The sequence below is a fragment of the Carettochelys insculpta genome, chromosome 6 (assembly GCF_033958435.1).
Source record: "Carettochelys insculpta isolate YL-2023 chromosome 6, ASM3395843v1, whole genome shotgun sequence".
NCBI lineage: Eukaryota > Metazoa > Chordata > Testudines > Carettochelyidae > Carettochelys > Carettochelys insculpta.
In genome coordinates, this window is record NC_134142.1 from 85,796,166 (window position 1) to 85,820,779 (window position 24,614).

Genomic DNA, 24,614 nt, shown 5'->3' on the forward strand with positions numbered 1-24,614 from the left:
ACTACCAAGGGGAGGGGGAGTCTTCAGAAGTGATACTAAAGAACAGCTCAGGGAAGCATAGTAAAGGAAATGGTTTTGTATTTATGTACATGTCATCACACTTTTGGGGAGAGGTGAAAGGGCTGTATGGCCTCTTCACCAAAGTGGTTGGAGGGGTCGACCACAACCTCCAGATGGGCAATGGGCAGGGTACAGGAACAGAGGCATCCTTACTCCACTAGGTCCCAACACACAGCCCTGGTGTGGCAGGGCTGCCTAACATCAGCTTACTGAAGAGGCTGCTGAAACTTGCTGAGCTGACCTTCCAATCTGTGACTGATATCCCATTAAATTCCCCTGGATTACTTTACACCCATTCATCTGTGTTTTGTCATCTCAGGGTTCTCACAGTCTCTTCTCCAGCAGTGTCAGGAGCCTGGCACTTATGTGGCCTCAGTGTCCTGACATGTTGGTAGCCCTTCCACAGAAACCTGCAGAGCATCTCCATTCAGGAGTGGCACAAGGTCCCTAAAAAGAGGAGGGGCACCAGGGCCCAAATCATGGCCCTGCTTTCTATACCATCTCTTTTCCCTGAGCCCTTCATTAAGTGCCACCTAGTCCCATTCCTGCACCACATCTCCCCATCTTCAGACCCTGCCACTACTTGCTTCTCTCTGTCCCTTCCCTTCTATTGCTTGACTGTATAACCTTTATAAATAGGGGGAGCATAGTTCCCCATTCCCCCTGCCCCTCCACTCCAGTGCCCCTCCTCCACTCCCTCCTCTGTTCAGCCTGCACTCAACTGATATGCCCCCTTTTACTTCCTGGTTCCAGCTGTAGCAGGCCCAGGAGAACTCAGAGGGTCTGGCCTCCTCATCTCACAGACCAGGATTAATCACTACTGAACCCACATGGGGCTGGTGAACCCAAATACAGGGCAGGAAAACAAGAAATATTTTTAAAGTTTTCACTAACCACATCAGAGTAACTAGGAAGATGGATGGACTGAAAGTAAAAAAAGGTGGGAAGGTTAAATTATTGTACCATAGATCCCTGAAGTTCCAAAAAATAGAGGGGTGGATAGTGTCACCTTCGTTTACCTGAAGTAAAGTCTGACTTAACAAGTAGTTCCAATGACATCAATGGAGTGAGCACAGAGCCCTTATACATCAAGGCTACGTCTACACGTGCCCCAAACTTCGAAATGGCCATGCAGATGGCCATTTCTAAGTTTACTAATGAAGCGCTGAAATGCATATTCAGCGCTTCATTAGCATGCGGGCGGCAGCGGCGCTTCGAAATTGATGCGCCTTGCCGCCGCGCGGCGCGTCCAGATGGGGCTCCTTTTCAAAAGGACGCCACCTACTTCGAAGTCCCCTTATTCCCATGAGCTCATTATGTGGGGTTGAGTTTCCACTTCTGGGCCAGATGTGATGCACTTACTCTGGGGTCACTTGGGCCGTGTCTACACGTGCCCCAAACTTCGAAATGGCCATGCAAATGGCCATTTCTAAGTTTACTAATGAAGCGCTGAAATGCATATTCAGCGCTTCATTAGCATGCGGGCGGCAGCGGCGCTTCGAAATTGATGTGCCTTGCCGCCGCGCGGCGCGTCCAGATGGGGCTCCTTTTCAAAAGGACGCCACCTACTTCGAAGTCCCCTTATTCCCATGAGCTCATGGGAATAAGGGGACTTCGAAGTAGGTGGCGTCCTTTTGAAAAGGAGCCCCATCTGGACGCGCCGCTGCCGCCCGCATGCCAATGAAGCGCTGAATATGCATATCAGCGCTTCATTAGTAAACTTAGAAATGGCCATTTGCATGGCCATTTCGAAGTTTGGGGCACGTGTAGACACGGCCCAAGTGACCCCAGAGTAAGTGCATCAGATCTGGCCCAGAAGTGGAAACTCAACCCCACATAATTACAATCCTCTTTTATAATATGAAAAGAGTGACTTGTTAATATCAGTACCTAACATATTATTTTATGTTTTCCCTTTTGTTCTATTATAAATGTGATGACATTGAGATATATTGTTAGGACAGGTTATATATTGAATAGGATGCCTACATGGAAGAATTAGGTATTTAATTAAATGGGATTCTTCTGAAGCATGATTCCAAGACAAAGATTTGGTAAGTAATATTGAACAGAAGTGCTGTCTTTTGTACAGGATATAAATCTGAGATTCTGACTGCTTTTAACTATTGAAGGGTCCATGATCTACCCCTGCCCCTCCAATGTGTAACTATAGCAACCAGATGTTTTCATTTTTGTAGGAACACTATTTATACTTCAGCCATTGTCTTATATAGGGCCTATGATTCCCTACCCCAGTCCTGATATTTCACATTTGCTATTTGGTCACCCCAGCAGTGTCTACACTAGCTTCTTACTTTTGGAAGGCGCTTGGTAACGAGTGAGGTTGGAAGATGCTAATGAGGTGCTGTCATGAATATGCAGTGGCTCATTAACATAATAGCTGACACAGTGACTCAAAAGTGCTGCTTTTGAATCATGTGCTGCCCATGTAGACGGGGGCCTTTTGAAAGGAACCCCCAGTCTTCAAAAGCCCCTTCTTCCTATCTGGTGTTAGGAAGAAGGGGCTTTCAAGGACTAGGGAGTCCTTTCGAAATGACCCTGTCTACACAGGTGACACGTGATTCAAAAAGGCGCTTTCAAATCGCTTTCAAATTATGCTAATAAGGTGCTGCATATTCATGGCAGTGCCTCATTAGCATCTTTCAGCTTCTCTCATTACCATGCCCCTTCCGAAAGGAAGGGGCTAGTGTAGATACAGCTCCTATGTATAACTGGGATGACAGGTTGATTGTCCTGGCCAATTTAGATTCAGATAATCACACTCTGTCTAACTGAAATTCCATTGTTTCAGTTAAATATGGCATTCCTTTCTCATAGTGTGTCTTAGACTGTTTAATGTTTGTATTCTGTGCCAAAGAAAGTGGCACTTCAGTGATGGCTGAAGTGAGTCCTATATAGTTTGTATCTCAATATTCTTGGACATTGGGAATTTTTGGAAATAAACATTATGATAATTTTATTGCAATTTATAATTATGCCATTTGACAGAACTGTGGAAGAAGTCTTTGACTTGATCTATGGAAGACCTATGGAAAACAGAATTTGCCCTTTCTCCTCTTTATTGTGAACTCAGAAGGCTTTAAAAAATTCTTCCCCACAGATCCGTATTGTTAATACAGAGCCCTTGTAAATCAAATGAATGAATTAACAGTCAGGTAAGCAAATCTGGTATTGAAAGTAATGGTTTGTAAATCAAACCTTTAAAATTAAGATATACCAAAAGCATTTATAAATCAGAACTGAGCTGTATGAATCTGTTTTTTATTATGCCAGCTCAAATAAAATTTTCAATAATAATGTGAACAAACAGCAAACAAAGTCCATCATTCAGCAAAGAACACATCACATAGACTATGTGAAATGCATTTTAGGTTTATAAAGACAGCAACCTACTCATGCACATAAATGACTCAGGGCATATTATACAACACAGACAAGCAAAAGTAATATTATAAGACACAAAGATACAAAGAGGGAACAGCAGGTTACCCAAAACAAGGAGGAGAACTGGAAGCATGTTACCTCCAGGAGGAGAAAACCAGTTCAAGTCTCTCCAATTCCAGTGAAGTTAAGAAACTGCTTTCAGCCTCTCTCCACAGGTGATACGGCGGAGATAATTGGGGCGGATACAATCCCTGGGAGGTATCTGAAAGAGTCCCCACGGTTTAGAAGGCATGGGATGCACAGTCCTAGGGATGGAAGTTTTATGACCACCACCCCAATAGAAAAAGACGAGTTGTGGCAGTCAGGGACTCCCTCCTAAGAGGGACGGAGTTATCCATCTGCCGCCCGGACCTAGAATCCCGGCAAGTTTGCTGCTTGCCTGGAGCTAGAATTCAGGATATTACAGAGTCGCTGCCAAAAATTCTTAAACCTGTAGACTATTACCCCTTCCTACTCCTTCATGTAGGAACCAATGATACAGCCAAGAACAACTTTGACAAGATCACGGCAGATTATGTAACCCTAGGAAGGAAGATCAAGGAATACGGAGCACAAGTGGTCTTCTCGTCTATCATCCCTCTGGAAGGAAGGGGCCTGTGTAGGGATCGTTGAATCACAGAGGTAAACACGTGGTTGCATAGGTTGTGTACCAGGGAAGGATTTGGTTTCTTTGACCAGGGATTGCTGAGAAGAGATGGGATCCACCTCACTAAAAGAGGAAAGAGCATCTTTGCGGGCAGGCTTGCAAACCTAGTGAGGAGGGCTTTAAACTAGGTTTGTCGGGGGAAGGTGACACAAGCCCTGAGGCAAGTGGGGAAGGAGGAGGGAACAATCAAGTGGGTTTCCTGGGTGAAGAGGAGAAAGTGGGGCAATTGGCCTCTTCTCTAAGATGTGTGTACATTAATGCCAGAAGCCTAGGGAACAAACAGGAAGAATTTGAGGCCCTGGCACAGTCAAACAAGTATAAGGTGGTTGGAATAACAGAGACTTGGTGGGACGATTCACATAACTGAGCACAATCATGGAAGGTTATAAATTGTTTAGGAAGGATAGATGGGGAGAAAAGGAGGAGGAGTTGAGCTCTATGTGAGGGAGCAGTATGATTGCTCAGAGCTCCAGTGTAAGGAAGGAGAAAATCCAGTTGAGTGTCTTTGGGTTAAGCTTAGAGGTGAAAGTAACAGAGGTGATGTTGTAGCTGGTGTCTGTTATAGACTGCCAGATCAAGGAGATGAGATAGATGAGGCTTTCTTCAGGCAGCTAAGTGAAGCTTCCAAATCACAGGCCCTGGTTCTCATGGGAGACTTTAATCATCCTAACATTTGTTGGGAGACCAATACATCAGCACAAGGAAGTTTTTGGAGAATGTTGCGGATAACTTCTTGGTACAAGTGCTGAAGGAACCAACCAGGGGTCGTGCACAACTTGACCTGCTGCTCACAAATAGGGAAGAACTAGTAGAAGGAATAGAAGTAGGAGGGAATCTGGGTTGCAGCGACCATGAGATTGTAGATTTCAAGATCCGGAAAAAAGTAAGAAAGGTGAGCAGACTTTGACTCCCTGAGAGAACGGATGAGCAGGATCCCTTGGGATATGAAGATGAAGGGGAAAAGAGTTGAAGAGAACTGACACAATTTTAAAGAAGTCTTACTGAAGGCACAGGAACAAACAATTCTGCTTCATAGTAAGAAATGCAAACATGGTAGGCAACCAGCTTGGCTTAACAGGGAAATACTTAGTCAGCTTAAATTCAAAAATGATGCATACAAGAAATGGAAACGTGTACAGTTGACTAAGGAGGAATATAAACATAAGGCTGGAGAATGCCGGGCAGTAATCAGGAAAGCGAGAGCACAATTGGAACTGCAGCTGGCAAGGGATGTGAAGAGTAACAAGTATGGTTTCTAGAAGCATGTGAACAATAAACAGGTTATCAGAGAAGGTGTGGGGCCATTACTGGATGAGGGAGATAACCTAGTGACAGATAGTGCAGGGAAAGCTGAAGTACTCAATGCTTTTTTTGCCTCAGTCTTCATGGACAAAATCAACTTCCACATGATGCTCCTAGACAATGCTGTATGGGAAGGTGGAGGGCAACCATCTGTGGGGAAGGAACAAGTTCTGAGCTATCTAGAAAAACAAGATGTGCACAAGTCCATGGGTCTGGATTTAATGCACCCCAGGATACTGAGGGAATTGGCAGAGGTCATTGCTGAACCTTTGGCCATTATCCTTGAAGACTCTTGGAGATCGGGGAGATACTGGATGACTGGAAGAAGGCAAACATAGCACTTATCTTTAAAAAAGGAAAGAAGGACAATCCAGGGAACTATAGACCCGTCAGCCTTACCTCAATCCCTGGGAAAATAATGGAGGGAATCCTCAAGGAATCCATTTTGGAGCACTTGGAAGAAGGCAAAGTGATCAAAAATAGCCAACATGGATTTACCAGGGGCAAGTCCTGCCTGACCAATCTGATTAGCTTCTATGACGAGGTAACAAGCTCTATGGACATGGAGAAGTCAGTGGATGTGATATACCTTGATTTCAGCAAGGCTTTTGATACGGTTTCCCACAACATGCTTGTCCATAAGTTAAGGAACTATGGATTGGATCCTTGGACTATAAGATGGATAGAAAGCTGGCTTGATGGTTGGGCCCAACGGGTAGTGGTCAATGGCTCAATACCTGGATGGCGGTCTGTTTCGAGTGGAGTGCTGCAAGGCTCGGTTCTGGGGCCAGTGTTATTCAACATATTTATTAATGACCTGGATGAGGGACTGGATTGCACCCCCAGCAAGTTTGCAAATGACACAAAACTAGGGGGAGAGGTAGAGTTGTTGGAGGGTAGAGAGAGAATCCAGAGGGACTTGGATAAATTGGAGGACTGGGCCAAAAGATATCTGATGTGGTTCAATAAGGAGAAGTGTAGAGTTCCGCCGAGGGGGACCTGGGGCCAGCTGACACCCGCCGGCCATATCTACCAGTCTGCCCGGCCCCCAGCCAGCCCCGGCCAGGGCTGAGGCCGAGGCGTGGGTCACGGCCGCCCACCCCCAGCGCTGGACATTAGGGGGTGTGGGGACCAGGACGTGGCCCCCCCTCCCCCTTTGTATATATCCCCTTCAGTTATCATCTTTTGTAAATAGTTTGTATTAGACCCCTGTTGTTATGCTGTTATGCTTATACCTGCCCCCCCATGTAAATAGTTATCCGCTTCCTTGTCTTCCCCTTTATTTCTTTCATCTTATCTTATTCATATATATATATATATATATATATATATATATATATAATATTTATTTTGCCTGTAAATAGTTAGTTATTATAATAATAATAAGAGTTCAACATATATATTCTGGTTTGACGAACAAATGTCTGTTTTTATTTGCAAGAAAAGTGGGGGGGTTGCTCTTGGGTGCTCTGTGGTGTGGGCGTAGGGTGTGGGAGTGTTGTGGAGGATGGGGGGGTGCAGTGAAAGGCTGGATATGAGTAAACAGTGTGCGGGCAGGGTGACCCCGGGCAGCCAGGCCCTCGGCCAACCGAGCGAACGCATCCATGTTGCTCCCCATTACCTGGAGCCCCTCCTCCTCACTCCAGAGCCCCAGCAGGTCCCGAAGCTCAGCCTCCATCCAGGAGGGGCCCCGCTGCCGCTTCCCAGCCTGGCTGCTGGGCTGGAAGCCCTGGCTCCCCTTGCGGGGGGGCGTGCCCTGGGGGCGCTTGGGGGGCTGGCAGGCGGCCATTGCAGCAGTTGGGGGGTGTGGCTGCAGAGGGGTGTGCAGGCTGGCCGCGTGGCTGGGCTGCTGCCTGCACACTCTCTCAGCTTCCTGCACAGGAAGGCAGGGGGCGGGGAGCTTTAAGGGGCCGCTGCACGCAGTGACCATCGAGCTTAGGGGCTGGAGAGAGCGTCGCTCAACCCCTCAGCTGATGGCCACCATGGTGGACCCCGCTATTTTGATGTTGCAGGACGCGCAACGGCTACACGTTCCCTACTTCGACGTTCAACATCGAAGTAGGGCGCTATTCCCATCTCCTGATGGGGATAACGACTTCAACGTCTCCCCGCCTTACGTTGATGTCAACTTCAAAATAGTGCCTGACACGTGTAGCCGTGACGGGCGCTATTTTGAAGTTGGCGCAGATACTTCATAGTAGCTGGCACGTGTAAATGCGGCAAGGCTGTTTCTAGATTGTGGAGAACTGTTGGCAAAATTGTGCAATGCATTTGAATATCTTTTGTGGACAATCCTGTTGGGAGAGGCTTTTCTGACATTTGGCCTGTCCACTTGGAGCCAAATTTCGGGAAAAAAAAAAAAAAAAAGAACCTGTTTGAGACATCCCTTACTTGTGGAATGGGGTATACAGCGATGTCAACAGAATTCTCTTAACTGGCTTGTCTCTTTTGAGAGATCTGAAAGATCTGAAGTCTGGACATGTGCTCTGTTGACAGAAGTTTTGTTGACAGAAGTCTGTGATGCAGACTAGCCTCAGATAGAAACAAGCATGAGGGGAAAATATTAGCCACATCAGCTAACACTGACTCCAACTCCAAATCCTCACTTCACAGCCAGTAAAAAATTCCTTATTTATTTATGAACTACGCAGCCAACCCTTGGGAACTCTCCCCCAATGAAATTCATACAGCTAAAGTTATTCACACCAGTTTATTCCAGGTAGATGACGTTAAATACACAAAACCTATATATTACCTGGTTAAGTATTTTATAATTCAGTGCTTTAAAAATGAATTCTCTCTCTTGAAAAGTGTTGAAAGACTTGGAAATATACTTTTGTTTATCCACTGAAGGGAATTAGCAAAGCAAGAAGTGTAAGTTCCCATCATAAAGTCCAACAAATAAACCTAGCTGGATTATTTGTTATGAACAACAATCATGTTATGAAACATTTGTTATGAACAACAACCATTTGTTATGAACAACAACAGGGATTAATTCAGCCTTTATCCTGTTCAAAAGTTGTGTGCAGTTCCATCCTGATTTACATAAATATCTTCATCTTTCATAAGTATTATAGAGCTCGGATGAACAATTATCAGCCACTGATTTTCATGAGCCATTTAGTCCATTTGCCATACAGTGGTCATTTCTGGTGCCTGTGATTGGTTATTTAAGTCACAGGGTAATAGTTCTGCTCCCTGATTGGTTGGCTATATAAGCAATAAATGATTTAGAAAGCAGACAGCACTGAAAAAAGCTTTCATACCTTTTCAAGTTCCAATCATGTCAATGAATAGATGACTGAAATTCTTCAAAGCAGGGGGAAAAAAAGAAAAAGAAAAAAGATGAGGAATACTCCTTCTTCTAATGCATTTTCAATAGATAAACATTTGTGGTAAAATGTGTCAAGAGTTTGGGATTCATGAACATTTCAGATATTTGAAGGTTTTCTGAATGCTCATGAACAAGTAGTATGACCTCATGAATAACAGAAAAAAACAAACAAACAAGGCACTTCTTATGATGAATATATTCACATTTTTGAAAGTATTCCACCATCCAAACAGACAAATGTACCTCAAACCTTATATGGAAAATATTTAATCTGCATAGCTCATTTAGTCTTCAGACACTCTGGTGAATACATCAACAAATGTAATCTGTGATACTGGTTTTATTTAATTAAATGTGAATACCTAGACCCAGATCAAGACCTATAGTGGAAGTCAGTTCAGGAGGTGGTGCAAATCTATCTCAAACCACTGTTGTACTCCCCAAGTCCTTGGGCTGTCAAGTTGTCAGTTCAGTTCTCAGAGTATATCAAAGCAGCCTTCATGCTTCACTAATTTATGGCAATTGTTTATGGTCCTTAAGAGCTCTCTCAGCTGCCCTTTACAATTGTGATATAAGAAGCCAAATACCCTTTCCCCTGAATGTGCCTCCAGGCTCAGCAATGCTAGTAACAGTGTTAGCTCTTTGAAACCCAAAGATCCATTCCCTTTCCTTGGGGAAATCTCCAGAAACTAGCTACTTTAACCTTTTAGCAACTTTACACTGTGTGTGTGCGCGTGCGTGCACATATTTACACTGGGGGAAATGGTGGAAATTGGCTCCAATGTGCCAGAGATTCTGACCCTTGGTCTTCAGAAACTGAAATGAGAAAAGCAGCTTATTTACATGCACAGCACAACGGTAATCAGATGGTAATGACTTTCATTCACTACCAAGCCAATAATACACTCGAATAAATGAGATTTCTTGGCATATCCTATGTTTAAAAATACTCTTACAGGAATGAAAAAAATATTACTGCACTAATTCCACAATTTGAAAAGTTACTCAAATTCTGCAAAATTGTCATGCAAAGAATCATTTATTAATCAATTATTTTGACCCACGTAATTATCTCATAAAAATAGAATTTATGCTTAAATTTCTCAAGTGATTACATAATGTGACACTAATAAAATGAAGTTATGGAGTTAGTCATTTGTTTTAAGTAAATAAAATGAAATAAAATTAAATTAAATGGAAAATTTTAATGTGTAAGCATATATAACTAGCATTTATGAGCACAAACAATTCTAATAAGTGACAGTGACAGAATAAGCATATGCCTCCTATAAAAGTGTTGATATGGTCTTCTGTATTGGTTTGGTGGTAGTGTAGCATTGCCTTGTAAGAAAATTAAGAGGAAGAGATTTTGGCTGTGTCTACACTGGCGCCCCCCCTTTCAAAAGTGGGATGCTTATGAGACACATTGGGATATTTTAATGAGGTGCTGAAATGAATATGCATCACCTCATTAGCATAATGGCAGCCACAGCACTTCCAAAGTGCTGCTTTTGATCGTGCGTGGCTCGTCTACATGGGGTCCTTTTCAAAAGGACCCCGAACATTTCAAAATCCCCTTATTCCTATAGCCGATTCACCCCTGTTAACCTCCCCACCCCAGGCTTAACCCCTCAACCCCATGGCCCCAGATCACCCTCCCACGTGCCCTGGCACACCTCCCCCAGCATGGAGCTCCAGCTGCATGCCTGGGGCTCCCTTCCAACCTTCGCGGACCCAACCCCCCAACCCTTGTGAGGCTCCAACTCACCCCCCCCAGCAGCTGGCTCAGCATGCACAAGGGTCCAATCCCGCCCCCCCAAAACTCAATCACCTCACCCTGGTACACCCCCTCATTCAAACCCCTGGCAGCTCAGGTTACCTCCTCTGTGTGTGGGGCTCCAGCTGTCAGCCGCTGCTGGCATGTGCAGGGCTCTAACACCCGTGCCAGCTCAACCCACCCCCACCCCAGTTCACTTCCATTCAATCCCCGCCTGCCTTGCTCAGCCCTTCCCACCAGTCCCCAGCTCACCCCCCTGGCACACTCTGGTCTCCCAGCCCCCTCTTAAGCTGGACTGTCTGCTCCCGGTGCACAGGGAGGCTCAAGCTGTCAGCCACTGCAGGGGCATGAGGCTCCAGCCCCTCAGCTAACCCACATCCTGGTTCACCCCTTTCAACCCCACACTCAACTCCCCGTGACCCCAGCTCACACCTCCCTGGCATGTGAGGCTCCGGTTTCAACCTGAGCCCAGGGCTCCCAGTCCCCGTCAAGCACACATGTGGGGCTCCAGCTCCAACCCCCCTACCCACCACCCCCATTGCCCTGGCTCCAACACTGTGGCGGGGCTTAACCCCCTCCTGCTGCCCCGTCCAACCCCCTGCAAGCAACTACACCCTTCCACCTCCCCTGCAGCCCTATCCCACCCCAGGCTTGACCTCCCAGCCCCTCCCAGGGCCCCAACCCATCCCCCAAGCCCTCCCTGATTAGGCAAAATTCAAGGTACACAAGGGTTGTGTGGAATACTACCCTCATGTACCTCGAGGGATTACTGTACAGCTACGTAGCTAAAATCTGTAACTTTACCTACATACATGATACAGACACATAAGTAGCATACACAGATTCAGGGCACCACCAGCTTTCATTAGACACCTCACATCACCCCCCTAGCATAATATTTGGGGCCAATAGATACGCTGGATACATTAAAGGGCTTCCATAACCCGTATAAAAAATCCACTCGTGACAGTAATTACATTCTGCCTTCCTATATTCCCTTTGCAATTTCAACTTGCTACAAGTATTAGTTTTGAACTCCTCCCTAAAATGTTGTATGAGGTTTTTCTATGCTGTTCAACTGCTACTGTATTTCAGTCGATCCTGGGGGCTTGTGGGTGATGAATAATTTGCGGGGTTTTATGTGTGTTAGTTAAGAACTCTGGCATGTTTTGTGATATAAGATGCTATGTCAAGTCTCTATTCTTATTTCGCTCAACTGTTAGACAAAAGATGTTAAAACTTCTGAATAAGAATGTGAATGAAGTTATCATTTCTAGGCAACCAATCATAGCTATTTATTCAGAGTTTTCCTATTTTTTTCATAGTTTATGTATTTCATGCATTAGGGAAATTAAATGGCTTCAGTATTAGAAAACACGCAAATAATATAGGGCATTAGGACTAATGAAGATTGAAATTTGTTTCCACAGCATTGCAGAGGTACATTTAACAAAAATCTATGCAGTTATTCTAATGACTACTATTTTCAGGCTCCATCATACCAATGTCTTATATATCCTGGTTCAAAGCCATAGGTTCAAAGATGTGTCTGTCGATTATTAACAATCAGTGAGAATGTGCTTCAAAGAGACTTTCCCCCCAAAGAATACAGAAAACTAAAAAGAAGAGAAAGAACAAAGAAGAAACTGTATTTGATGCAGAAAAAATCAAGCTGACTTTGGAATGTTAATAGATACAGTGATTAATAATAAAATTTGACAGCAAGAAAAATATAAACTATTTTGCTAGAGTATCCTATTTACAATGATTCAAAACACTACTGAAAATTGCTTATTGAGTCAAATGTAATATGTCTTCAACTTTGAGCCAAACTGTTCTTGTAGATGTCATTTTCTGCCTACTGCATACTGCAGATGAACACTGAAATGTTTTCCTCTTCAATCCCAGTAAAGAGTATCAATTGTAAAATGTCATTTAAGAGACTATTGTGCTCAAGATGTTTCACTCTGAAAAGAAGCTTCACATTTGGGGTCAGGGAAGATCTGAGTATATGCTGCTGTTTATTCCTATAGCTGTCATTCTTCCTTTCCCTTCTTCTATTACAACTGTGTCTACGTCCCTCTGTTGTGTCTTGTCACAGTGCAGGGCAGAATACAATAGGCCTCTAAACAGTACTGACGTGCAAATGATGACTTTACCCATCATGACTAGCAGACAAGGGGTTCTTCTAAATAGTATGATCTGTATCACTGAAACATATCTGTTCCTTTCATTGGTTAATTCTTGGGTGACACTGTATCATGATATTCCATCAGCAAAATGCAATATGTGGCATCATCACACTCCATATTGGTCCCTGAAGGTAGTATTGAGATGCTTTGTGGGACACAAGTCATCATGCTAAAAACATAACCCTGGAAAAAGCAGAGAGTTTGACAGCCCAAGCTCCTAGCTACTTAGTCTGTGGTAAACAGGCAGTCTTATGCCAAGTCTTCTGTGCATGTCTTCCACAACTTGTCACAAACAATGGCTGTGTCTACACTATGAGATAAATTTAATATTTAATAAATTTGAATTTATAACACTGTTATTATAAATTTGAATAAAGTGTCCACAAAGCTTCTTGAAATTCGCCCCCACCCCTTTTTGCTGTGTCGAATCTCTGCGTCACCATTGCCCTGTGCAAGTTCAACAGAGTGAGCACTGCATTGTGTGTACCCCTCCCAAAGTGCCTTAGCCCCCCAGTTGCTTGTGGTCTTTCATGTTGGAATCCCAGAATTCCAAGCACTGTTTCAGAATTCACTGCATCACTACCTGAGCGAAAAAAGAAGTGGAGACCACGCCATTTCCTGCTGCAGCATTCCAACCCAAGCATGGATCCATGAATGCTCCCACTCATAGAATAGATGATTTCAGCAACCATAGCGGCTGTCAAGCAATTTGTCCTTAAATTCTAAAGCTCAGTGATGCTTGGCTATCCTACTGGTGCTGATGAGGAAGAGGTGGAGGAGGATAGTTTGGAAAGAAAATCTCCAAACTGAGGTCCAAGAACTCAGAGCTGTTGGCTGCCATGACTGCATTGCTGACATTGGAGTGGCAGTTTTGGACTCAAAAGACCAGCAAACACTGGTGGGACCACATAGTTTTGGAGTCCTGGGATGACCAGCAGTGGGTGTAGAACTTATGCATGTGGAAGTCCAACTTTATGGAACTTTGTGCTGGCACCTGCCCTGAAGCACAGCAGCACAAAAATGAGGCTGGCCTTAATGGTTCAACAGTGAGCAGCAATTGCACCATGGAAGTTTGCAACCCCTGACAGTTACCAGTCAGTGGCAAATCAGTTCGAGGTGGGCAGATCTACAGTGGTGTCTGTGGTGATGCAGGTGGCCCATGCAATCTGTCAGCATCTTCTCCTCAGGAAGACTGTGACCCTGGGAGATGTACAGGCCATAGAGGATGGCTTTGCTGCCCAGGGCTTTCCTAACTGTGGTGGGACACGAGTTAGCACGCACATACTCATCATGGCCCCAGCCCACGTGGCCTCAGAGTATATCAATCAAAGGGGAACTTCCCCATGGTTTATGCAGGGGTTGGTAGATAACAAAGGTCATTTTACCAACATCAATGTTGGCTGGTCAGGGAGGGTTCATGACGTGCACGTATTCTGAAATTCAGGTCTGTCCGGAAAGCCCCTGGATGGGACTTTTTTCTCTAATCAGAAAATCAAGATTGGTGACATGGAGATTCCCATTGTTATATTGGGTGATCCTGCTTACCCTCTGCTTTCCTGCCTGATGAAACCCTACACAGGAGCCCTGGACCCCGGCAAGGAAAACTAAAATCACAGATAGAGCAGGTGCAGAAAGGTGGTGGAATGCACCTTTGGATGTTTAAAAGTGAGGTCCACATGTTTATTGACCCATTTGGACAATAACGTCTCCACTGTTATTACAGAGTGCACTATTTTGCACAACATATGTGAATCAAGGTGGGAGGAGTTCCAGTCTATCTAGAATTCTGAAGTGGAGGCAATAGTCAGGGCTTACTCACAGCTGTCTACGCTGCCATCCACCAATAGCTGTGGTCAGGCTGCAGCAATAAGGGACAATTTAAAAAGCAGCTTCATGAATGATCTGTAGTGCACATGCTACCCACGTATTTCTCTGCAATACTGAATGAATGTTTTTACTTGGTGTGAGGGGGTTAAGTTGCAGTAAATAGAATGCATGTGGCAGGCAGCTGTGCCTTCAGCACCACCCCCTCCCACAACCAACTCAGTTCCCTCAGCTGCATGTCTGCTGTGGACCAGGGAATATCAGTGGGAAGCTGTGCCTTCTGCAGCACTCTCCCTCACCCCACCTGCCTGTTTTGATTTGTGTCCCCCCACCCCCCCCGACTCCTGCAGCGCAAGAAATCACACCAAGCTCAAAGGAATGATTTTATTTTGCAGGCAGGATATGTCTAAGTGGTTGGGAAAAGAAGCATTCTCAAGGGTGCTTGAATAGTCTTTTGCAGTGCCCCATGGGGCTGGAGCATCAGCCTAGGCTTGTTCTCCCTTCCTGCATGTGGGGGTCCATGAAGATGGGGGGTGGGTGACCTCTCAACAGGGGCCTCCGGCCAGAAGGTATCAGCTACTGTCCTGCTGGATTGGGAGTCCCTCTGCGGCTGCAGTAGGGAGTGAAGGATCTCTGTCTGCTCAGAAATGTTGCGACCTTCATCAGCTTTGCCTCGACCTCAGTCTGCCTTGTTGTGCTCTCACTCATCTTTGACAATTGATGTTGCTGGACATCAAGCATTCTCTCGTAAGTGTTTACTTGGCTCTGACACCTCTCAGCTGTACTGTGACACCACTGAGCAGCATCCTTTGTCAGATTCTTGTGCTCTGCCTCAGTGTTTTCCATGTGCTGCAGGATCAGCTCTTGTTTGCATTTCTTGCATCTTTTGATTTTCTCTGGAATGCTGCGCACTGGGTCTGGAAAATGGAAGTCAAAACTAAGATACAATTCACATAATGTGCTTTGAAGTGCAACAAACGGGTCTTTCTGTGTACTATCACTGAGAGTGTATTTTTGAAAGGCACAGGGGTTATTAAGGATGGGACAGTAAGTGTGCATTTCACAATACCTCACCTGCCATCACTTATCCAACACATTGCTTTGTGGACATGGTAAGCTATACGCAATTGTCCTCTTTTGGGGGGAATGGGAAGGTATGCAAAGCAGGGGAAGCTGTCAGTTATCCTGGCTGGGTGTCCTGTGGCAGTGAAAAATAGACAGCTGCATGTGGGGGTTCAATGTACAATAAAAAAAGTGAATTCCTGTGCTACTGCAGGTTGCCAGAGAAGGCATCACCCTCCTAAAACTAACAGAAATGGAGGAAGAACCGCTACTCCTGTAGTTCAAGTGTTCAGCCTGGAAAATTTGGTAAAATGCTGTGTGGTGCCATGACACCAGATTGCTGTCTAGTTGACTAGCATGACGAGGTGTGCTACCATGGAAGCCACAAGAAGTCAGGCCTGACCAAGAGCCTCATGGAAAAAATTGCAAGAATGCCTGGATGAGGCCTTCGAGAAGATCTCCTAAAAGGGGAAGAGCTCCCCCTCAAGAAACATTAACATGGTGTTCTGAGGGGCACAGAACCACAGCTAACAAACCTGTATCTATGCACAAGCCTATAGCTATACCCAACCTCAGCCTGCTTCTAGCATGCAGAATAAATACTCACCTGAACTGCTTGCTCCAGGGAGCCTGGGGACATCATGAAGGTGACCAGTGTGGAGGGGGTTGCTGTGGAGGGTCCCAGCATGGAGTAGAACACTGTGGAGGGGCCTGCCTTGGAGGAGACAGGTTCCAGGTCTATGGTGAAGAGCTTCAGAATGATTGTGCCCTGCTCATTGCTCCTTTCCTCCTCTCTGTTGCCCTTTTCCTCTGGGCCATTCTGTGTCTCCAGGCTGATCTCAAACTCCATATCAGGGTCTCCATAAATGTCATAATTCAGTCCAGGCTCCATGGTGTGGTCACTCCTTCTAAGCATGTGCAGCTGTTGGTAATTGCAGCAGGTCTGTGGAGCCATCCCTGACCAATGGTTGGCTTCCCAGACTTTTTGGTAGGACTGACGGAGTTCTTTAACCTTCACCTGGCCCTGCATAGACTCCTGGCAGTAACTCAGGAGGTCATCTCATGCACCATCTTATCATAGATTGCCATGTTTCTCTTGGCCACCTGAAGTCTCTTCACCACTGATTGATTTCCCCTAATGGCAATGAGATCAAGAATCTCCTGGTGGGTCCTAGCTGGGGCTCTCTTGTGAGCCTGAGAAGTGCTAGTCATATTGCTGCCCTGAGTGCTCATGATTGCTGTACAGGACTACCAAAAATTGCTGTTGATACAGTGCAATGGCTACCAATGCAGTTTAACATGATAGGCAAAGGGAGTTTTTTTTCATAATGGATGCCCTTTATATTTGCAGGAATGGGCTGCTAAATTCTAATTCAAATTGTAATTCAAATTCAATCAAAACTTAGCGGGCTTACTATGACCTTCTTCCTGCACACCTGACAGCAGAGCACAACAAAGTAGCCATACTTGGAGGATCACCACTTAGCTTTGTGGGATGCATACAGGATACTTCTGGAGGCTAACAAATTAAAATTAAGGACATGGTGGTTCCACCCTAGCCTTGATTTAAGATTTTAAATTTGAATATGATGCTATTCTCATCCTATAATATCACTATTTTGAAATTGGTATGATGGCTCAATAAATTGAGTTAACAGTATTAAGAGTGAAGACAGTCACGATTTAATATTGCGCTCCTGCCTTGAAATCTGAATTTATCTCATAGTGTAGATGCAACCAACATCTTCTTTATTCTAATTCCCAGTACCCAGGCAACTGCAAGGGTTACAGATTTTTCTCTTCTATTTGAAATCTCATTGGGTAACATAATTTTTATCCTCCTGATTTCTTATTGTATAGACCTTTCGGCCACTTGCAGTGTATAAAATGATTTACTGCATCAGAGCTCCTTTAATCATTCTTGCTTCCTTATACCTTGACTAGGTTTTTTAATCATAACAGCAGTGAAATGGAAAACAGCCATGCCAATGCCTCTCTAAAAAGAAGCCCACTCACAGAGAGGAAGGTGGTGGGAAGGAGAAAGTGAGAAACAGCTTTAAGACCCTTTAAAAGTCAGAGGCATTAAATGTGAGTTTGTGACCAAAGCCACAGTGAGTGACCCTTATGGAGATTCCTACTACATACTCAACCCTCCACCCACATCCAAACCAACAGGAGAAGAGCATGCCTTAATTTTCTTTTATACATCCATAAATCAAGTATGGCTTGATATGCCTGATGGGGAAGAAATTGATATGAAATTACCCAATGTACTCACAAAAGAGGTATAGCAGACATAATAGCAGTTAAAATCAACTCCAACGCTTCTTGACTATTTGCTTCTACCTTGATGTATACACTCTGTATTTATGGGGAAAAACTAGAAGAAAGCTATACTGCCAATTTTTGTCTTAACTGGGCTAGCTCTTCTCTTTCAACTGTTGGCTTTAGGTGGTTTCTACTGTGTAGCACATCAGACAGCCTGGCTTAGATTAGACCTGGTAAACTACAGGTGAAAGGACCATCTTTCTAGTTCCTCAAACTAATCTATTTACACTTAATGTTACTCCTCCAGTACAATACGTGGGAGGCTCAGGGAACTTTGCAACCCTCCTCTAGCAAATGATTGCAAATTTAGATGTCACCCGTTAAATGAACTATTTTGGAAGATGCCAACTTCTTTTCCATCCAGATTGCCTATCTAGTTTTCTGCTGATCCTGCGTCATTGCAAATTTAGAGCAAAATTTTGAGATTCCCAGCCTTCTTACTGGGAATTAGGGGTTAGAACTATAGAGTGCACTATGCCTTCTGACAGAAGATTTCCTTTGCCAGGTGACTCAGCACCCTATCTTATTTATGAGCTTTGGAGACTGTCTTCTTCAAAAAAGAGGAGTTCTTATTCTCATTCTATAAGGTAATGAACAGTTGCTTTATTTAAAAAAAAAAAAGCTGGCGCTGAGTCTGAGGAAAGGAGCAGGTGCATATACATAAACGAGCCCATGTGGCAATCTTAAAGGAAAACAGCTTCTTCTACTAAACATAATGCCAGACTTATTTTCTTTCTGGGGCTGTGTCTAGATTACAGGGTTCTGTCAACAGAATGGCTGTTTTATTGGCAAAACTCACGAAGCGTCCGGATTGCAAAGTGCATTCCGTTGACAGTGAGTCTACCAATAAAAGCTGGTCCAATAAAATATTACCTTAGCCATCACGTGCATATAATGCTAGTCACAAGAATTCCAAGACATTTCTACCATATGTATCAATGACAAAAAATACCAGGGAAGATAAATATGGCTTTATACTTATAAAACATATATTGTTTCTAGGTGTGTTTATTATCTCCAGGATGGAAAGCAGCTTGATAACTTTACTTCCCTTTACAACTCTATACAATTTTCCTTTTTACTATGTTTTGAAAGATTATAGAAATGTTAATTGTTTTGATTCATGCTTTTTATAGTGGAATAGCTGATAAATCTAATTATATATTGCAAATGTACTGTAACTGGTAGATAGTAAATCTAGAATTCACACAAAATTTATTTTGCTGACCCTTTCACACATGGAGTTTTGCTCCCTTATAAAAGGCAGAAGGCACTAAATTGGTGGTAAGCACTATATAGTGCTCCTGTCCCAGGAAACATATGCTAAATTTAGTGACTTTTTCCTGGGTGAGAATGACTAAAGGTGGGTGACTTTCACTGTATAACGTGTGCTGCCTGAAAAATGAAGTCAGGTACACAACATGCAATGGATGCATCGGAAAAGCCATTGAAGTTATAAAATTTGCATTCCACCATGAATGGTAGAGGAGCAGGTGTTTCTGAACAGTTGATCACTTAAATTTTAAAACCAAATTTATTTATTTGAAATTATCACTGTTACAGTTATTCTCTGTTATCCATTACTCCAATTTGTTAATCAGGACCCACCCCTTTGAAAATGGTGAGATCTTTCTAAAATGGCAAGACAATCCAAGATGATGAGATCAAAAAAGCGGGGAAGCTCTATTACCAGTACAATGATATTGTGAAACAGAAGAGACCTTTGCTGCATGATACTTTAAAGGTTATTAAGGACAAGGGGAAAAGATATGAACCACTGAAATGTGCTCATGAAATGTTAGGAACAACAAAACAGGACCAAGGCACTGGGAGGGCACACTGCTTGTAATAAGACCATATGGAAAATATTAGGCTTAGAATTCTGGTGGCAAAATATGAAAAAGAATGTTAAAGAATATGTTGCCACTTTTATGAGCATAAAATCCCTCCCAAGATGAAAGAGACTCCAAACTCGCCACCACCATCAAATCCTACAGACACTGACATATCATGCAGTGACAGCCATGATGGCATGCCCGTCATTCCCATGCCTGATACTTCTTGTGAAAAAGCATCGCATCCTGCAGACGCTTAAGTCAGAATTATGGGTGAGAGTCCTGCTGACAAGCTCTTCATTTCCACCTCAGTTACTTGGCGAACAGCAGCCTATAAAAAGCTGCAGATTCCAACTCCCTGACCAAACAAAGAGCTATGGAAGAAATCAGCCAAGTCGGTCCACCGTATAATCTAGATAATTTTGTTGGTGATGGCAAGTGCCTCTTCAGAGCTATCAGCAAAAAGCCCACATTGTCGAAGGACTACCACAGTATAGTCGGGCTGCTGCTGTGAATGTGGTGAAATCTCTTGAATATCAAGAAGCTTTCAAAGCCTTAGTCAGTCTTCCTGTGAAGAAGTACTTGCTCCAAAGCCAAATGAATCATGACAAAGTCTGGGGTACAGATGGTGAGCTCTTTGCTCTTTGCTCTTGCCACAGTTCTTCATACTCCCAAAGCTGTCTATTATCAGCCATGAGGAGCATTGAGGAAGAACTGGTATTTTTAGTGACCAGGAAAGGAGAACATTGAAGAATTTGAGACAATCCTACATGCAGAAAAGGAGCTTTGCATTTATTTATACAATTCTGAGACTCATTTTGACTGGGTGCTGGGTGTTACCAGTATTTAATCTCCTCTCTTTTTTTACTGCATTTTCCTATGAAAGGAAAATGATGAAAAATGTGAACATTCATTTATTTGCGTTTTATGTTTTTCTTTGGTCTGTATTTTACAGCTTTAGTCCCTGCTGCCTAATGTTAGTGATTCTCACCAAACAGGCATGACAAACGAAGGGTCCTGTGGCACCTTATAGACTAACAGAAAAGTTTAGAGCATGAGCTTTCGTGAGTTAACTCACTTCTTCAGATGCTGAAGACAAATGCTATAGACAAAGTTACCCGGGCATATCTATCTATATAATGATTTCTGCCCGGGTAAGCTGCACAATACAGGAGCCTTCAGTCACAAGGCTCTAGATAGTGCAGCTTCCCTGTAGTGCTCCATGACTGCCACACCCTCTACTCACAGGAGGGCACAATCTGGCACCAAATTAGTAGTTACATTTAAGCTTCTGTCAAGTTGTTATTTTATCCCTTACCTGGTCACAGTGTGATCAACAATGCTGTAGAATTAACAGTGAAGCCGTCTGCAAGCTTGCAAAAAGGAACCAAAGCAATGTTGCTTCTAGGATTGGATTGCTCTGGTTTCATGGTTTATGATTTTGTATCATGAAGATACATGAGAACACCTGCTGAGTATAAAATAATCAACTGTTTTTGTAACATGGCATATGGATTGTTTGGGTTAGTTTAGTAAATGTAAAACAGTGCTGTGTGCTTACAGAATAACAAAAAGTTCCTTGTCGCAGTGACTATGGGTTTTTTACATGTTAGGAGCCTCTCGGTACAACTGTAACACAAATAAAAAATAATAATTCAAAGCCATGTGACACAATATAAAGAATATTATCATTTATTTGCCTCCCTGTAGGCTGCCTGAATGACAGTTATTACATCCCAGACTGATGGGACTGATGGACTGTCCCGCAGAATAGGGCCCCATTTAGCATGATTTCTGAGGCAGCTTGACTCTTTTTCAAAAAAAGGTGAATGGAGTGAGTTTCCTGCTGCCTTTGCCACCTTGTATTTTCAGTATATATTTCTAGACATAGCACCTTTTGTAATAAAATCTTTGCAGTGATCCTAAAGAAGGATAAATATTTTGCCAACCAGAAAGTCTCACTACAAATATCACTTTTTTTTGTTAAATGTTATGATTTTAGAATTAAAAAAAATTCACACAGTTCAGTGAGAGAGAAGGAGAATATACATTTCTCATGTAACTAGAAACATTTTGGAATTTGTAAATGAAGCTGTTCAGTGGGATAAATTGGAGTGAAAATGCATCAGCTTTGTCAAATGATAGTTCTTCTATTACAATTTAAATCTTGTTTATCATTTTGAAATTGTATTTTGATAAAGTACCATCTTTTAAAAAAACTATAACTCTATGCAAAATTTGGAAAACACAAAGTCCTTCTGAACTTGTACTGAAATAATTTTTTTTTAGATTTTTGAGATGACAGCAGTAGAATGCATGTTACTCAGCTGTGCTACTGACATGCACCAAGAATGAAATCCATCCCATTACACACATCCTTCATATCCTTCACACCATTTCACAGTTCTAGAAGCTTAACATTCCACCAGCTGTGCAAGGTAAATTTCACTGAGTATACGAGAAACATGCATCAGGCAGAACAGGTATAATTTTAAGAATTTCTTTTTACAGGACAAACATGTGATCATCAATCTCACATTAACAGCTGCTCTGGAATACAATTCACTGAGAGATAGAAGGAAATTTAGTATCAGAATGGGAGAAAGAAACAAAGATGTTTCTTTCTGATTTCATTGCCAGGTAGAGAAGACCAAAATATTAAAAGCTACAACGGCAAATTTACAAGATCCAGATCGAAATATAAATATAGACAGGCTCAAATCCAAGATGTTTTCTTCATATTGTGTACTCACGCCAGGACTCAACCATGCCTCTGAGAACGTGTGAATGGGAACATTCGTAGATGGATCTCCTCCACCTATACATGCAGAAGACAAAGCTGTTGGCTCATCTGCTTGGTTAGGGCAATGGGTGCCCCGTATGTCCAGGGAACATCCATGAAATAATGGCAATAGGTGGGCCATGGACAGGAGGTGTGAGGGCATGGAGTCAATGTTTGTCATCCCTCATTAGATCCTCTGAGGTGATATTGGAAACACAGCACATTCCAGAAGCTTTATTATATATCCATGATGTCTTTCCATGCTGCAGAGACCTGGTTAAACTGGGAAAGCTCCAAGGGAGCTATGCTGCCTGAAAGTTGGTGGCTCTAGGTACCCCAGTTTAGCACAGGTATCCTACTGATCTCTGAAGATACCAGGGGAAATCTCTGAGATTTGGGAACTAATCTGTTGGTGTGTGGCAAGTGGACAAAATTAGTGCCTGTATAAATGGAAAGAATGGCATAGAGATTACCATTTAGCCAAACTTTGTGGCTATATTCTTACATCTGTTCCCTTTCTTTGGGGTGATTGGTTTAAAAAATGAACTTCCACTAACAATAGAGAAATTAATCTCAGAGATGGCTTGTGGCTGAATTTTTCTTTGTATGCAAATAGCTTCTTAGTTGAATTCACAAGCAATAATTTCATCTGTCTGTGCTGTCCTAGACATTGAAGGGACAGGGGAGCAGGGCACAGTTGTTTTGTAACTGTGGGCTTCCATATATCTGTTTCTTACCTCTCATCTTTTGTATTCTTTATTGGGAGGAGTACTTTTAAGGGTTGTTGTGAACGATTGTTAGGAGACCTTCCTGGAAATGATCCAGTCACTTTTAAATTCTGAATGTTCAAATTGATCATACACATTGGAAAATTGCTCACAAAACCACAAATATGGAGACTGCTTGACTACTCAATGATTCTTACATTTGGAATGCACGGGGTGTGTAACTGTTGGAAGGTAAGTCCTTTTTTCATTTTAAAATACTAAAAATATTTAGAAAAACACAAAAGAGTAGGCCAGCTCTTACTAATGGTTTATCTGCCTGCCAAGCTCAGGGTTGTGATTCACAGTGTTTAGTCACTGGGCTTCCTTTTACATAGGGGACACCATGATGAAGTTGAAGCAAAATAATTACAATTATTAATCATGATGATTATTAAAGAAAATGTTCTACAGCATAAGTGAGAAAATACAAGTGATAAGCTTGTGACTTTCATTAAAATTTTCTCTGAATGTTTCTCTTTTGGGAATGTGAAGAGATATTAGACTTTTCACCTTCAGTGGGTAACTTTGGTAATTTAAGACCAAAGTATATGTTTCCCTAAATTTCCATGAATCTATACTTTACTCCATCATTATATGATTAAGTATCTTTGTATAATGGCAAAATAATTTTGTTTCAAGGCAACTGGACCAGTTGGTTATAAATAAGCAACTGAATTGCTTGGGCAAGGTAAGCAATCCTAACTACAGCCTAGGAAAGAGAGAAAATACTTGAATTAGTTACTTAGAAGAAGCTATTGAAAGACCTGTCTTGAGACAGGCTGATTATGAATATTAAGTATCTTAAATCTCATTAGGATGGGCTATTTCTCAGTTTAGCCTTGCATAATAATTGACAGAAATGTGTAGTACTTTAAGTTAGAATAGTAATCACCTATCCCAGTAAAATCATTGAGTATTAAAATCTAATCCCTGGGCATGTTAGAAAGATTTTCTCTCACTAATATGGGTTGAAGTTTCTCGGAGATTTTTTTTCTGTCTTCTTTGTTTTGATTTTTTGTTATTGTTGTTTTTCCTGACAAACTGCATGGCATGATAGAGAGGTTGAGTTGTTAAGTGCTTGCTGTTTTGAGCAGCATAGCAGAAGGTGTGTGCATGAAGGCCTCTCTCTTCAGAGTTTTGAGTGGTTGGGTGTTTTTCATAATCTTCCACTTCCCGTATCCATAATCATAGGAGAACACACCTTTCTGAGGCTTGTTTTGATTCAATTTGTTTGCTG